The sequence below is a fragment of the Paramisgurnus dabryanus genome, chromosome 8, assembly GCF_030506205.2.
Source record: "Paramisgurnus dabryanus chromosome 8, PD_genome_1.1, whole genome shotgun sequence".
Taxonomy (NCBI): Eukaryota; Metazoa; Chordata; class Actinopteri; order Cypriniformes; family Cobitidae; genus Paramisgurnus; species Paramisgurnus dabryanus.
The window spans coordinates 39,044,967-39,058,087 of record NC_133344.1 but is presented as its reverse complement, the minus strand read 5'-3'; the positions used below and the strand labels follow the sequence as shown (position 1 = coordinate 39,058,087).

The 13,121-nt window shown below is 41.4% G+C and overlaps 9 non-coding genes across 9 annotated transcripts; all 9 read right to left on the bottom strand.

The window, feature by feature from the left end:
* Positions 1-1,521: 1,521 nt before the first annotated feature.
* On the bottom strand, positions 1,522-1,594 carry trnak-cuu (transfer RNA lysine (anticodon CUU)). The gene has a single exon. It is a non-coding gene; the product is annotated as a tRNA-Lys (tRNA).
* Positions 1,595-2,419: 825 nt separating this feature from the next.
* Positions 2,420-2,493, bottom strand: trnan-guu (transfer RNA asparagine (anticodon GUU)). The gene has a single exon. It is a non-coding gene; the product is annotated as a tRNA-Asn (tRNA).
* Positions 2,494-2,736: 243 nt separating this feature from the next.
* trnak-cuu (transfer RNA lysine (anticodon CUU)) lies at positions 2,737-2,809 on the bottom strand. The gene has a single exon. It is a non-coding gene; the product is annotated as a tRNA-Lys (tRNA).
* Positions 2,810-3,634: 825 nt separating this feature from the next.
* Positions 3,635-3,708, bottom strand: trnan-guu (transfer RNA asparagine (anticodon GUU)). The gene has a single exon. It is a non-coding gene; the product is annotated as a tRNA-Asn (tRNA).
* A 243-nt stretch (positions 3,709-3,951) lies between these two features.
* On the bottom strand, positions 3,952-4,024 carry trnak-cuu (transfer RNA lysine (anticodon CUU)). Its single transcript has one exon. It is a non-coding gene; the product is annotated as a tRNA-Lys (tRNA).
* An 825-nt stretch (positions 4,025-4,849) lies between these two features.
* On the bottom strand, positions 4,850-4,923 carry trnan-guu (transfer RNA asparagine (anticodon GUU)). Its single transcript has one exon. It is a non-coding gene; the product is annotated as a tRNA-Asn (tRNA).
* Positions 4,924-5,166: 243 nt separating this feature from the next.
* Positions 5,167-5,239, bottom strand: trnak-cuu (transfer RNA lysine (anticodon CUU)). Its single transcript has one exon. It is a non-coding gene; the product is annotated as a tRNA-Lys (tRNA).
* Positions 5,240-11,907: 6,668 nt separating this feature from the next.
* Positions 11,908-11,980, bottom strand: trnak-cuu (transfer RNA lysine (anticodon CUU)). The gene has a single exon. It is a non-coding gene; the product is annotated as a tRNA-Lys (tRNA).
* An 835-nt stretch (positions 11,981-12,815) lies between these two features.
* On the bottom strand, positions 12,816-12,889 carry trnan-guu (transfer RNA asparagine (anticodon GUU)). The gene has a single exon. It is a non-coding gene; the product is annotated as a tRNA-Asn (tRNA).
* Positions 12,890-13,121: the final 232 nt, after the last annotated feature.

Here is a 13,121-nt window from a genome sequence, read left to right as displayed (position 1 = left end):
TGCATACGTTAGCGTGGTGGAATCCACAAAGGCATTTCTGTGGTCCACCAAAAAGTGTTGCCTGGCCAAGTACCTGCATTGGACATTTATCTATCTGTACAAATAAAGACCTCCAGGTTATGTTAAATGGGTTTAAGCATGTTAACTCATTAATATGTTTTGTCAGTACATACCCTCTGAAAGAGTTCAAACCATTTCTTCTGATGGGGAGCAGGTCTGTTGCCAGCATCACAGGGCCAAACCCCTGTGCTGGCAAACCGTCGCAGACGTGACATCCACTCATCATCCCCCAAGGCTTTGTGTGACTTTTTAGACATCTCTGGAAAATATAAAGCATATAAAAAGCTGCTTACATTTTTCTATAGTAACACTAAACAAAACTGACTTCTTGAATTACTATATGTCCTACAGTACTATAAATACAGCAACACAGTAACACACCCTAAACACTAACACCATCTTCATTTTTCAAAATCAACAATTACATTTAAAACAAATCTTAAAGCACTCTGAAAGCAAAAGATCCATGAATGTATTGTTAATGTTGTTTTTATACAAGACAGTAACATCAGAAGTTCATCAGCACATTAATTCAACAAATGACCAAAACACTAAACAATCAACGCAATGAATCATAGAAATAAAGAATGTAATAAGAATCTAAATAAGAATCTGTTGATGACGTTAATATAACGTAAGTTCATCATATGACACAGTAAATGAGACACCGCGATGGGACACGTAAAAATAATACCTGAAATGCATCATAACATATCAGAAAATGTTGTTGTTGATGTAACGTTAAACGTAACTTATCGTAAAAGACAGTAACGTAACACGAGAAGTGCTGCAGGTTGTCAGCGCATCAACTCCAAAACATCTTAATTAAAGTAGCTAAATACTAGAAAGAAATGTAATTATGTATTAGTCTATTGTTGTTGTTGTTGTTGTTGTAGCAGCAGTTTTTCTTACCTCACTATGACTTTCATAAACAGCAATACAGAGACGTTCCGCGGAGTACAGTTAAACATCGAATGAAAAAACTATTCGCTGCGATTGGCTGATCAAAGATAAATAGGGAGAACGTCATTCGCTCAGAAAAGATGAAGCTGGCGAACGCCATTCGCTCAGAAAGATGAAGATACGACGCGTGATTGGCCAATGACTCCTCACAAAGATGAAGCGGGCTAACGCCATTCGCTTAGCAAAGAAGGAAATGCTCGTCCTGATTGGATGTCTAACACAGCCGAACGCGCTAACAGGTAGCGCCACAGAGACAGACAAAAGAACAACGTGGGATGGCGGAGGACGGATCAGAGGGCTGTTTGATAGCGAGCGACAAGGATAACACGAAGAATGGAGTCCTAACTGTGTACATAGGAGAGCTTATTTCCTCGGAACCAACATTTGCAACAGAAATGCAAAGAGTATCCTGACCGAATACGCCTCGGTCAGGATTTTTATAAAGGTCACTTGGCCTGGGGCTGCAATGTAAAGCTCCAAGGAGAAAAGCAGCTTACACGCCCAACGTGGGGCTCGAACCCACGACCCTGAGATTAAGAGTCTCATGCTCTACCGACTGAGCTAGCCGGGCCTAAGGTCGTGTCGTTTGTTGGCTGATTCCAAGGCGTTCCCTTCTTAAAGAATCAGCACAAACAGATGCCTTGCATGTTGCACGTTTAAAGGCAAGCTCAGACTACGTGGCTTCTGGCTGGAGTTTTCTATAGCAGGCAGAATAATTAAGGTCCGCTGCAAAACCTCTTGCTCGCAGGCGAGTCTGTGCTCGTTGCAGATGCTGGTGCTTGTTGTTTTTGAGCAGACCATCCATGTGATCTGGGCACATCTCGAGCAGTCACAGATGCTGCTATTTTTTCCAGACCTGTTTGATATTCTTGCCAGTTGACCTTGTAGTAGGTCCAGCTAATCACGGTGCCGACGGCATAAACGGAGAAAGATCGATCAAGTTCTGGCATGAATTTATGAGGAAACGTTTTTGTCCATTGGTCGTGACTGCCTCTTCACCATTGGTCTTTCAGTTTGTGCGCCTTGTAAGCGGTGTGTTGTGTAGCATGCGCACAACCACGTTAAAAATGACAGATGACAAGAACCTTGTTGTGTGAGAGCCACAGCACTTCAGTTAGTCTTAAATTCCTGTGGCGTGAGCTTTCGATAAGACAATATCCTCTTTCATTCACGCATACAATTGGGTTTCGGCTTAGGCTTGGATGTAGTCCTTTGGATGGCACCAAGGTATGTCTTTAAACTGTTTTGCTATTCCAGGTCATCAACCTTTAACACTGTGATCAGACGGTTCTGTAAAAAAATCCTACAAAAAAATCAGCGCAGTGAAACAAGAGTTACTGACAACATGGTTGCCTCAACTGCTACGGTGCTCTCCCTGTCACTGAAAAGCACCCAGCGTCCCTGGGTGGGCTCGAACCACCAACCTTTCGGTTAACAGCCGAACGCGCTAACCGATTGCGCCACAGAGACAGACAAAAGAACAACGTGGGATGGCGGAGGACGGATCAGAGGGCTGTTTGATAGCGAGCGACAAGGATAACACGAAGAATGGAGTCCTAACTGTGTACATAGGAGAGCTTATTTCCTCGGAACCAACATTTGCAACAGAAATGCAAAGAGTATCCTGACCGAATACGCCTCGGTCAGGATTTTTATAAAGGTCACTTGGCCTGGGGCTGCAATGTAAAGCTCCAAGGAGAAAAGCAGCTTACACGCCCAACGTGGGGCTCAAACCCACGACCCTGAGATTAAGAGTCTCATGCTCTACCGACTGAGCTAGCCGGGCCTAAGGTCGTGCCGTTTGTTGGCTGATTCCAAGGCGTTCCCTTCTTAAAGAATCAGCACAAACAGATGCCTTGCATGTTGCACGTTTAAAGGCAAGCTCAGACTACGTGGCTTCTGGCTGGAGTTTTCTATAGCAGGCAGAATAATTAAGGTCCGCTGCAAAACCTCTTGCTCGCAGGCGAGTCTGTGCTCGTTGCAGATGCTGGTGCTTGTTGTTTTTGAGCAGACCATCCATGTGATCTGGGCACATCTCGAGCAGTCACAGATGCTGCTATTTTTTCCAGACCTGTTTGATATTCTTGCCAGTTGACCTTGTAGTAGGTCCAGCTAATCACGGTGCCGACGGCATAAACGGAGAAAGATCGATCAAGTTCTGGCATGAATTTATGAGGAAACGTTTTTGTCCATTGGTCGTGACTGCCTCTTCACCATTGGTCTTTCAGTTTGTGCGCCTTGTAAGCGGTGTGTTGTGTAGCATGCGCACAACCACGTTAAAAATGACAGATGACAAGAACCTTGTTGTGTGAGAGCCACAGCACTTCAGTTAGTCTTAAATTCCTGTGGCGTGAGCTTTCGATAAGACAATATCCTCTTTCATTCACGCATACAATTGGGTTTCGGCTTAGGCTTGGATGTAGTCCTTTGGATGGCACCAAGGTATGTCTTTAAACTGTTTTGCTATTCCAGGTCATCAACCTTTAACACTGTGATCAGACGGTTCTGTAAAAAAATCCTACAAAAAAATTAGCGCAGTGAAACAAGAGTTACTGACAACATGGTTGCCTCAACTGCTACGGTGCTCTCCCTGTCACTGAAAAGCACCCAGCGTCCCTGGGTGGGCTCGAACCACCAACCTTTCGGTTAACAGCCGAACGCGCTAACCGATTGCGCCACAGAGACAGACAAAAGAACAGCGTGGGATGGCGGAGGACGGATCAGAGGGCTGTTTGATAGCGAGCGACAAGGATAACACGAAGAATGGAGTCCTAACTGTGTACATAGGAGAGCTTATTTCCTCGGAACCAACATTTGCAACAGAAATGCAAAGAGTATCCTGACCGAATACGCCTCGGTCAGGATTTTTATAAAGGTCACTTGGCCTGGGGCTGCAATGTAAAGCTCCAAGGAGAAAAGCAGCTTACACGCCCAACGTGGGGCTCGAACCCACGACCCTGAGATTAAGAGTCTCATGCTCTACCGACTGAGCTAGCCGGGCCTAAGGTCGTGTCGTTTGTTGGCTGATTCCAAGGCGTTCCCTTCTTAAAGAATCAGCACAAACAGATGCCTTGCATGTTGCACGTTTAAAGGCAAGCTCAGACTACGTGGCTTCTGGCTGGAGTTTTCTATAGCAGGCAGAATAATTAAGGTCCGCTGCAAAACCTCTTGCTCGCAGGCGAGTCTGTGCTCGTTGCAGATGCTGGTGCTTGTTGTTTTTGAGCAGACCATCCATGTGATCTGGGCACATCTCGAGCAGTCACAGATGCTGCTATTTTTTCCAGACCTGTTTGATATTCTTGCCAGTTGACCTTGTAGTAGGTCCAGCTAATCACGGTGCCGACGGCATAAACGGAGAAAGATCGATCAAGTTCTGGCATGAATTTATGAGGAAACGTTTTTGTCCATTGGTCGTGACTGCCTCTTCACCATTGGTCTTTCAGTTTGTGCGCCTTGTAAGCGGTGTGTTGTGTAGCATGCGCACAACCACGTTAAAAATGACAGATGACAAGAACCTTGTTGTGTGAGAGCCACAGCACTTCAGTTAGTCTTAAATTCCTGTGGCGTGAGCTTTCGATAAGACAATATCCTCTTTCATTCACGCATACAATTGGGTTTCGGCTTAGGCTTGGATGTAGTCCTTTGGATGGCACCAAGGTATGTCTTTAAACTGTTTTGCTATTCCAGGTCATCAACCTTTAACACTGTGATCAGACGGTTCTGTAAAAAAATCCTACAAAAAAATCAGCGCAGTGAAACAAGAGTTACTGACAACATGGTTGCCTCAACTGCTACGGTGCTCTCCCTGTCACTGAAAAGCACCCAGCGTCCCTGGGTGGGCTCGAACTACCAACCTTTCGGTTAACAGCCGAACGCGCTAACCGATTGCGCCACAGAGACAGACAAAAGAGCAACGTGGGATGGCGGAGGACGGATCAGAGGGCTGTTTGATAGCGAGCGACAAGGATAACACGAAGAATGGAGTCCTAACTGTGTACATAGGAGAGCTTATTTCCCCGGAACCAACATTTGCAACAGAAATGCAAAGAGTATCCTGACCGAATACGCCTCGGTCAGGATTTTTATAAAGGTCACTTGGCCTGGGGCTGCAATGTAAAGCTCCAAGGAGAAAAGCAGCTTACACGCCCAACGTGGGGCTCGAACCCACGACCCTGAGATTAAGAGTCTCATGCTCTACCGACTGAGCTAGCCGGGCCTAAGGTCGTGTCGTTTGTTGGCTGATTCCAAGGCGTTCCCTTCTTAAAGAATCAGCACAAACAGATGCCTTGCATGTTGCACGTTTAAAGGCAAGCTCAGACTATGTGGCTTCTGGCTGGAGTTTTCTATAGCAGGCAGAATAAATAAGGTCCGCTGCAAAACCTCTTGCTCGCAGGCGAGTCTGTGCTCGTTGCAGATGCTGGTGCTTGTTGTTTTTGAGCAGACCATCCATGTGATCTGGGCACATCTCGAGCAGTCACAGATGCTGCTATTTTTTCCAGACCTGTTTGATATTCTTGCCAGTTGACCTTGTAGTAGGTCCAGCTAATCACGGTGCCGACGGCATAAACGGAGAAAGATCGATCAAGTTCTGGCATGAATTTATGAGGAAACGTTTTTGTCCATTGGTCGTGACTGCCTCTTCACCATTGGTCTTTCAGTTTGTGCGCCTTGTAAGCGGTGTGTTGTGTAGCATGCGCACAACCACGTTAAAAATGACAGATGACAAGAACCTTGTTGTGTGAGAGCCACAGCACTTCAGTTAGTCTTAAATTCCTGTGGCGTGAGCTTTCGATAAGACAATATCCTCTTTCATTCACGCATACAATTGGGTTTCGGCTTAGGCTTGGATGTAGTCCTTTGGATGGCACCAAGGTATGTCTTTAAACTGTTTTGCTATTCCAGGTCATCAACCTTTAACACTGTGATCAGACGGTTCTGTAAAAAAATCCTACAAAAAAATCAGCGCAGTGAAACAAGAGTTACTGACAACATGGTTGCCTCAACTGCTACGGTGCTCTCCCTGTCACTGAAAAGCACCCAGCGTCCCTGGGTGGGCTCGAACCACCAACCTTTCGGTTAACAGCCGAACGCGCTAACCGATTGCGCCAAAGCTGGGGAACAATAGTCTGTTTGGGGAAGGGGAGAAGGAAAAAGAAGGGGAAGAAGGAAAAAAGAGGAAAGAGAAGGAAAAAAGAGAAAAAATGAAGAGAAAAGGAGAAAATTTGAAAAATTAAGCCATACTTTAACATTTTTGTATGATTTTTGTAGTATTGCTGTTTATATTTCTTTAAAAATCGCCCTTTTAAGTATTTCACAGGGCAAAACGCTGATGTGAATTGCGTTGGTTCGAGGCCCACCTCTGACAAGTTTGAAATCATCCAGTAGTCTACAAAGAATGCTGATTGTAAATAAAGATTATTCACTTGTCACCCACGTTAATATCTGTGGAATTGAAAATGATACGTTTTTTACTGGAAACTGCAAAAAATGTATTCAAATGTTGTGCGCTTTCATGCCTTAACACTTATTTCATTAAAAGATTTTTTCATTACATGGTATGCATGTTTTATAAACATTTATTACCCATATGAATATGGTTTGAATGATCACACACACACACACACATACACACAGATATATATATATATATATATATATATATATATATATATATATATATACATACACATACATATATATATATATATATATATATATATATATATATATATATATATATATATATATATATATACATATACATATACATATATATATATATATATATATATATATATATATATATATATGTAAATATAAATTTATTTATAATTACAAAAGTAAAGACAAGTCAATGCTGTATGATCAATAACATGTTTTATTTCACTAAATGTTTATCATGCAATATGATCAATAAAATGCTTTATTTTTACCAAAAAATGTTAAAACAAGTTTTACTGTTTTTCATGTTTATTTTCAAATAATATATATATATATATATATATATATATATATATATATATATATATATATATATATAGCTAATAATTTATTTGAAAATAAACATGAAAAACAGTAAAACTTTGCAAACACAATAAAAATAAATAAATAATAAAAGACAAAGGCATAAACTTTATAAAACTATATACATATTAGTATATACATATACACACATTGTCCCTCTATTCTGGCTGTGCCCGGTCACTGTGGTTCTAAACTGCCCACACTTCCTACAGGTGTTTGCCTCAACCTTCCTGTGGTACGGACGAGGGGCAGTGTGTTCAGATTGACTGACTGTAGCTGTAGGAGGGAGGACATAACTGTGTTTTGGATTTACATTTAAAGTACCTGGGGCTGTAGGAAGAGGGTTTTGAGGGACAGCAATCAGTGTGTAGGGGTACTGTGGGAGGCAAGTGTGACCGTCGGGCTGGCAAAGAAAGGAACTTGTTGTGTGTTGCCAACAGGCCTGGGAATTATTGGCCTTAGGGGGTCTGCTTAGCTTTAACCGCCTCAGTTGTACTGCACGAAGTGCGCCTTTTCAGTTTTGCTTGCCCAGCTGTGCTCTGTGGAAGGTTGTAATTATGTTGTTCTCCCTGGACCTGAGGTGGAGCAACAGCACGAACACTGGCAGGTGGGAGAGCCTCAGCAGCAACACTAAAAGGGTCAGGCAGATCAATTCCCTGAAGCAGAAGAGTTTGATCTTGCTTCTTAAACTTATTATTATGCCAATTGATCAGAGTGGTCTGATTGACTTCTACTAGCTGGAGAGTAATGTCCTGCAGGATGGCGCCATTAGAAAGGATCAGCTGCCGGATCTTGCGGTAGTCATTTAAAATGAGAGACCAGCGACTGCATGATCCTTTTTCGTTCTTCTTTGGACTTTGATGTATGCGACAGAGCCTGATGAAAATTGCCTCGACAAGACGACAGCAGTCTGGCCATTGGACAGGTGATGCTGTGGACCCCAACACACATCGTTTCACGCTGTCTACTCCAGGGATGAAAACGGCCTTCTTTTTTGGGGACCTGAACCTCCCTGTGGTCAGCCTGTCCTGGTATCTGAAAGGAAACTTCACACGCTGCTTGTCGTATTCAAGCAGGCTCTGCCACAGGCACACAATGTCATCAACCTGAAAGAATAAATTAGTAAAAAGTTCATTTAACATATACACCACGTTTATTATTATTATTATTATTATGCACATGCCATTTTTGTCTATTTTTCCCATACAGTTATTTTACACATTTTATTTGACCCTTAACAGTTATTTGACAGTGAGGATGTTGTTATATTTAAATGAAATAAAAAATGTCGTAAGACACTTTAATACTTTGAAAAATATGCAAAATATGCTGTTCCAAATTATTAAGCAAGGTGTAGTTCTCATTCAATAGTAGTATGAAAAAGATCTTTCTAAAGACAAAAAAGTGTTCATTATCTTAAAAAAGCAAATTATTTCCTATAACAATTTATATTTGGTGGATGTAAATAGAGATCATTGAACTATTAAATGATTTGTGAGTGATTCACAGTACAGAAACATTTGACTATATAAAGGCTTTTAAAAATATTTTTTAGGAAAATATTAGGAAAAGGCAGCGATAAAAAGCCACCATTAAGAAGCAAACGTGTATTTCAAACCTGCTGGTGTATAGCCACTAGATTCAAACAAGACTTTAACATTAGGGAGAGGTGGCAGAGTAATGATTTGGACTGGAATATTGGGAAGCAAGATGGTCAAAAGGACATCTAGAAGATATGTAGAGTTCCTAAAAGATTGGATTTTTATGAGATATAAAAGGAATCATATATTCTGAAATAAATTTACTTTCATGAAGGATAATACACAATCCCATGCTGCAAAAACATCAACTTAGGGATGCAATACTAGCATCTTCAAGTGAAATAAAGACAAAACCTATACTTGTATACTTACACGTTTAATTAATAGGAGAGTAAAAGACATGTCAAAGATAAACACATTATTTAATTTACATGGTGTTTGTTTTTTGGAAAAAAATTCTCTGTCCATACAGCACATTTGACAGATTGATTGGATCATTTTAATCCATTATATCATTATAAATTTGGTTAAAGTGCATTCAGCATAATAATTTGGAACAGCATATTTTTATTAAAGTATCTTTTGACATTTTTATTTCATTTAAACAGAATAACATCCACACTGTCATACTGTATAACTGTTGAGGGTAAAATAAAATTTGTAAACTTACTGACTGTATTGGAAAAATAAACAAAAATGGCATGTGCATAATAATTTGGAATGTGGCGTATAGTCCAGTCTCTTTGTTTTTGAATAAGAATTTATTTCTGTCTCTTCCATTTTAGGACATTCAAAATGTTTGCTTACCTGCTTTTTGTTGAGGGTTAACCCTGTGCTCGACCTCAGCTCTACCAAATACTCAGACAGTCTATCCACCCGGTCCATTCCTGGAATGTTTCGCTCATCCACAGCCTAAAACGATATAATTTGAAATAATAAAGAAAAAACATATTAGCAAAATGACATCTTTAGGGTAGTTTTAATCAGTAAATTGCATTTCAAATTAATTTCTTCTCATGCCAAGTTCCTATTGTGAAATTCACATACCAAAAGCTCCTCAGGCTCCGGAAGAGGAAAGCCTGGTGCATACTGGACTGTGGCAGGCTGGGATGAAGAAGCAGCAGCAGCAGACTGGGAAAAGGCAGGCTGGGATGGGACAGCAGCAGACTGGAAGATAACAGGCTGGGATGAGGCAGCAGCAGCAGACTGGGAGACAGCAGGCTGGGATGAGGCAGCAGTTTTAAAGGCAATTTTACAAATGTCCATTTCAATTTTTTTTCTCAACAGGTTATATGCTTTGTAATCTGAGGATATGTCTGGTTTGTTGTCTTTTATAGACGGTTTCAGCAGTAACAACATAAACAGCTTTTGTGGAACAAAAGTAACTTCTGGTAAACAACAACATAAACAGCTTTTGTGGAACAAAAGTAACTTCTGGTAAACACAAAAATCAGTAACAACAGAATCCATTTACAGTATTTGTTGTAATAATATTTATTTAGAGTTTATTTCTGATAACAAGCTAAATTAACAATAAGAAGACTACTTTAGATCAAATCATAGTTAAAGTGTATACAACACTGAAAAACTACACTGAGCTGACGTTACTGTTTAAAATGTGTACTGTAAATGTATACAATGTTGACCACTACAAATCGACCCATGCTAAATAGAAAAATGTCAGTGCTTATTGCTGCATCTCACAGCAAAGTACATTGAAGGCATATGAGTTTTGGTGACAAAAATGGTTGTGTGGTTCTACTGCAACATGACATGAAAGAGATGATTACCTGAAAGTCTGAAATGCATACGTTAGCGTGGTGGAATCCACAAAGGCATTTCTGTGGTCCACCAAAAAGTGTTGCCTGGCCAAGTACCTGCATTGGACATTTATCTATCTGTACAAATAAAGACCTCCAGGTTATGTTAAATGGGTTTAAGCATGTTAACTCATTAATATGTTTTGTCAGTACATACCCTCTGAAAGAGTTCAAACCATTTCTTCTGATGGGGAGCAGGTCTGTTGCCAGCATCACAGGGCCAAACCCCTGTGCTGGCAAACCGTCGCAGACGTGACATCCACTCATCATCCCCCAAGGCTTTGTGTGACTTTTTAGACATCTCTGGAAAATATAAAGCATATAAAAAGCTGCTTACATTTTTCTATAGTAACACTAAACAAAACTGACTTCTTGAATTACTATATGTCCTACAGTACTATAAATACAGCAACACAGTAACACACCCTAAACACTAACACCATCTTCCTTTTTCAAAATCAACAATTACATTTAAAACAAATCTTAAAGCACTCTGAAAGCAAAAGATCCATGAATGTATTGTTAATGTTGTTTTTATACAAGACAGTAACATCAGAAGTTCATCAGCACATTAATTCAACAAATGACCAAAACACTAAACAATCAACGCAATGAATCATAGAAATAAAGAATGTAATAAGAATCTAAATAAGAATCTGTTGATGACGTTAATATAACGTAAGTTCATCATATGACACAGTAAATGAGACACCGCGATGGGACACGTAAAAATAATACCTGAAATGCATCATAACATATCAGAAAATGTTGTTGTTGATGTAACGTTAAACGTAACTTATCGTAAAAGACAGTAACGTAACACGAGAAGAGCTGCAGGTTGTCAGCGCATCAACTCCAAAACATCTTAATTAAAGTAGCTAAATACTAGAAAGAAATGTAATTATGTATTAGTCTATTGTTGTTGTTGTAGCAGCAGAAGTTTTTCTTACCTCACTATGACTTTCATAAACAGCAATACAGAGACGTTCCGCGGAGTACAGTTAAACATCGAATGAAAAAACTATTCGCGGCGATTGGCTGATCAAAGATAAATAGGGAGAACGTCATTCGCTCAGAAAAGATGAAGCTGGCGAACGCCATTCGCTCAGAAAGATGAAGATACGACGCGTGATTGGCCAATGACTCCTCACAAAGATGAAGCGGGCTAACGCCATTCGCTTAGCAAAGAAGGAAATGCTCGTCCTGATTGGATGTCTAACACAGCCGAACGCGCTAACAGGTAGCGCCACAGAGACAGACAAAAGAGCAACGTGGGATGGCGGAGGACGGATCAGAGGGCTGTTTGATAGCGAGCGACAAGGATAACACGAAGAATGGAGTCCTAACTGTGTACATAGGAGAGCTTATTTCCCCGGAACCAACATTTGCAACAGAAATGCAAAGAGTATCCTGACCGAATACGCCTCGGTCAGGATTTTTATAAAGGTCACTTGGCCTGGGGCTGCAATGTAAAGCTCCAAGGAGAAAAGCAGCTTACACGCCCAACGTGGGGCTCGAACCCACGACCCTGAGATTAAGAGTCTCATGCTCTACCGACTGAGCTAGCCAGGCCTAAGGTCGTGTCGTTTGTTGGCTGATTCCAAGGCGTTCCCTTCTTAAAGAATCAGCACAAACAGATGCCTTGCATGTTGCACGTTTAAAGGCAAGCTCAGACTACGTGGCTTCTGGCTGGAGTTTTCTATAGCAGGCAGAATAATTAAGGTCCGCTGCAAAACCTCTTGCTCGCAGGCGAGCCTGTGCTCGTTGCAGATACTGTTGCTTGTTGTTTTTGAGCAGACCATCCATGTGATCTGGGCACATCTCGAGCAGTCAAAGATGCTGCTATTTTTTCCAGACCTGTTTGATATTCTTGCCAGTTGACCTTGTAGTGGGTCCAGCTAATCACGGTGCCGACGGCATAAACGGAGAAAGATCGATCAAGTTCTGGCATGAATTTATGAGGAAACGTTTTTGTCCATTGGTCGTGACTGCCTCTTCACCATTGGTCTTTCAGTTTGTGCGCCTTGTAAGCGGTGTGTTGTGTAGCATGCGCACAACCACGTTAAAAATGACAGATGACAAGAACCTTGTTGTGTGAGAGCCACAGCACTTCAGTTAGTCTTAAATTCCTGTAGCGTGAGCTTTCGATAAGACAATATCCTCTTTCATTCACGCATACAATTGGGTTTCGGCTTAGGCTTGGATGTAGTCCTTTGGATGGCACCAAGGTATGTCTTTAAACTGTTTTGCTATTCCAGGTCATCAACCTTTAACACTGTGATCAGACGGTTCTGTAAAAAAATCCTACAAAAAAATCAGCGCAGTGAAACAAGAGTTACTGACAACATGGTTGCCTCAACTGCTACACGATGCTGTGGTGCTCTCCCTGTCACTGAAAAGCATCCAGCGTCCCTGGGTGGGCTCAAACCACCAACCTTTCGGTTAACAGCCGAACGCGCTAACCGATTGCGCCACAGAGACAGACAAAAGAGCAACGTGGGATGGCGGAGGACGGATCAGAGGGCTGTTTGATAGCGAGCGACAAGGATAACACGAAGAATGGAGTCCTAACTGTGTACATAGGAGAGCTTATTTCCCCGGAACCAACATTTGCAACAGAAATGCAAAGACTATCCTGACCGAATACGCCTCGGTCAGGATTTTTATAAAGGTCACTTGGCCTGGGGCTGCAATGTAAAGCTCCAAGGAGAAA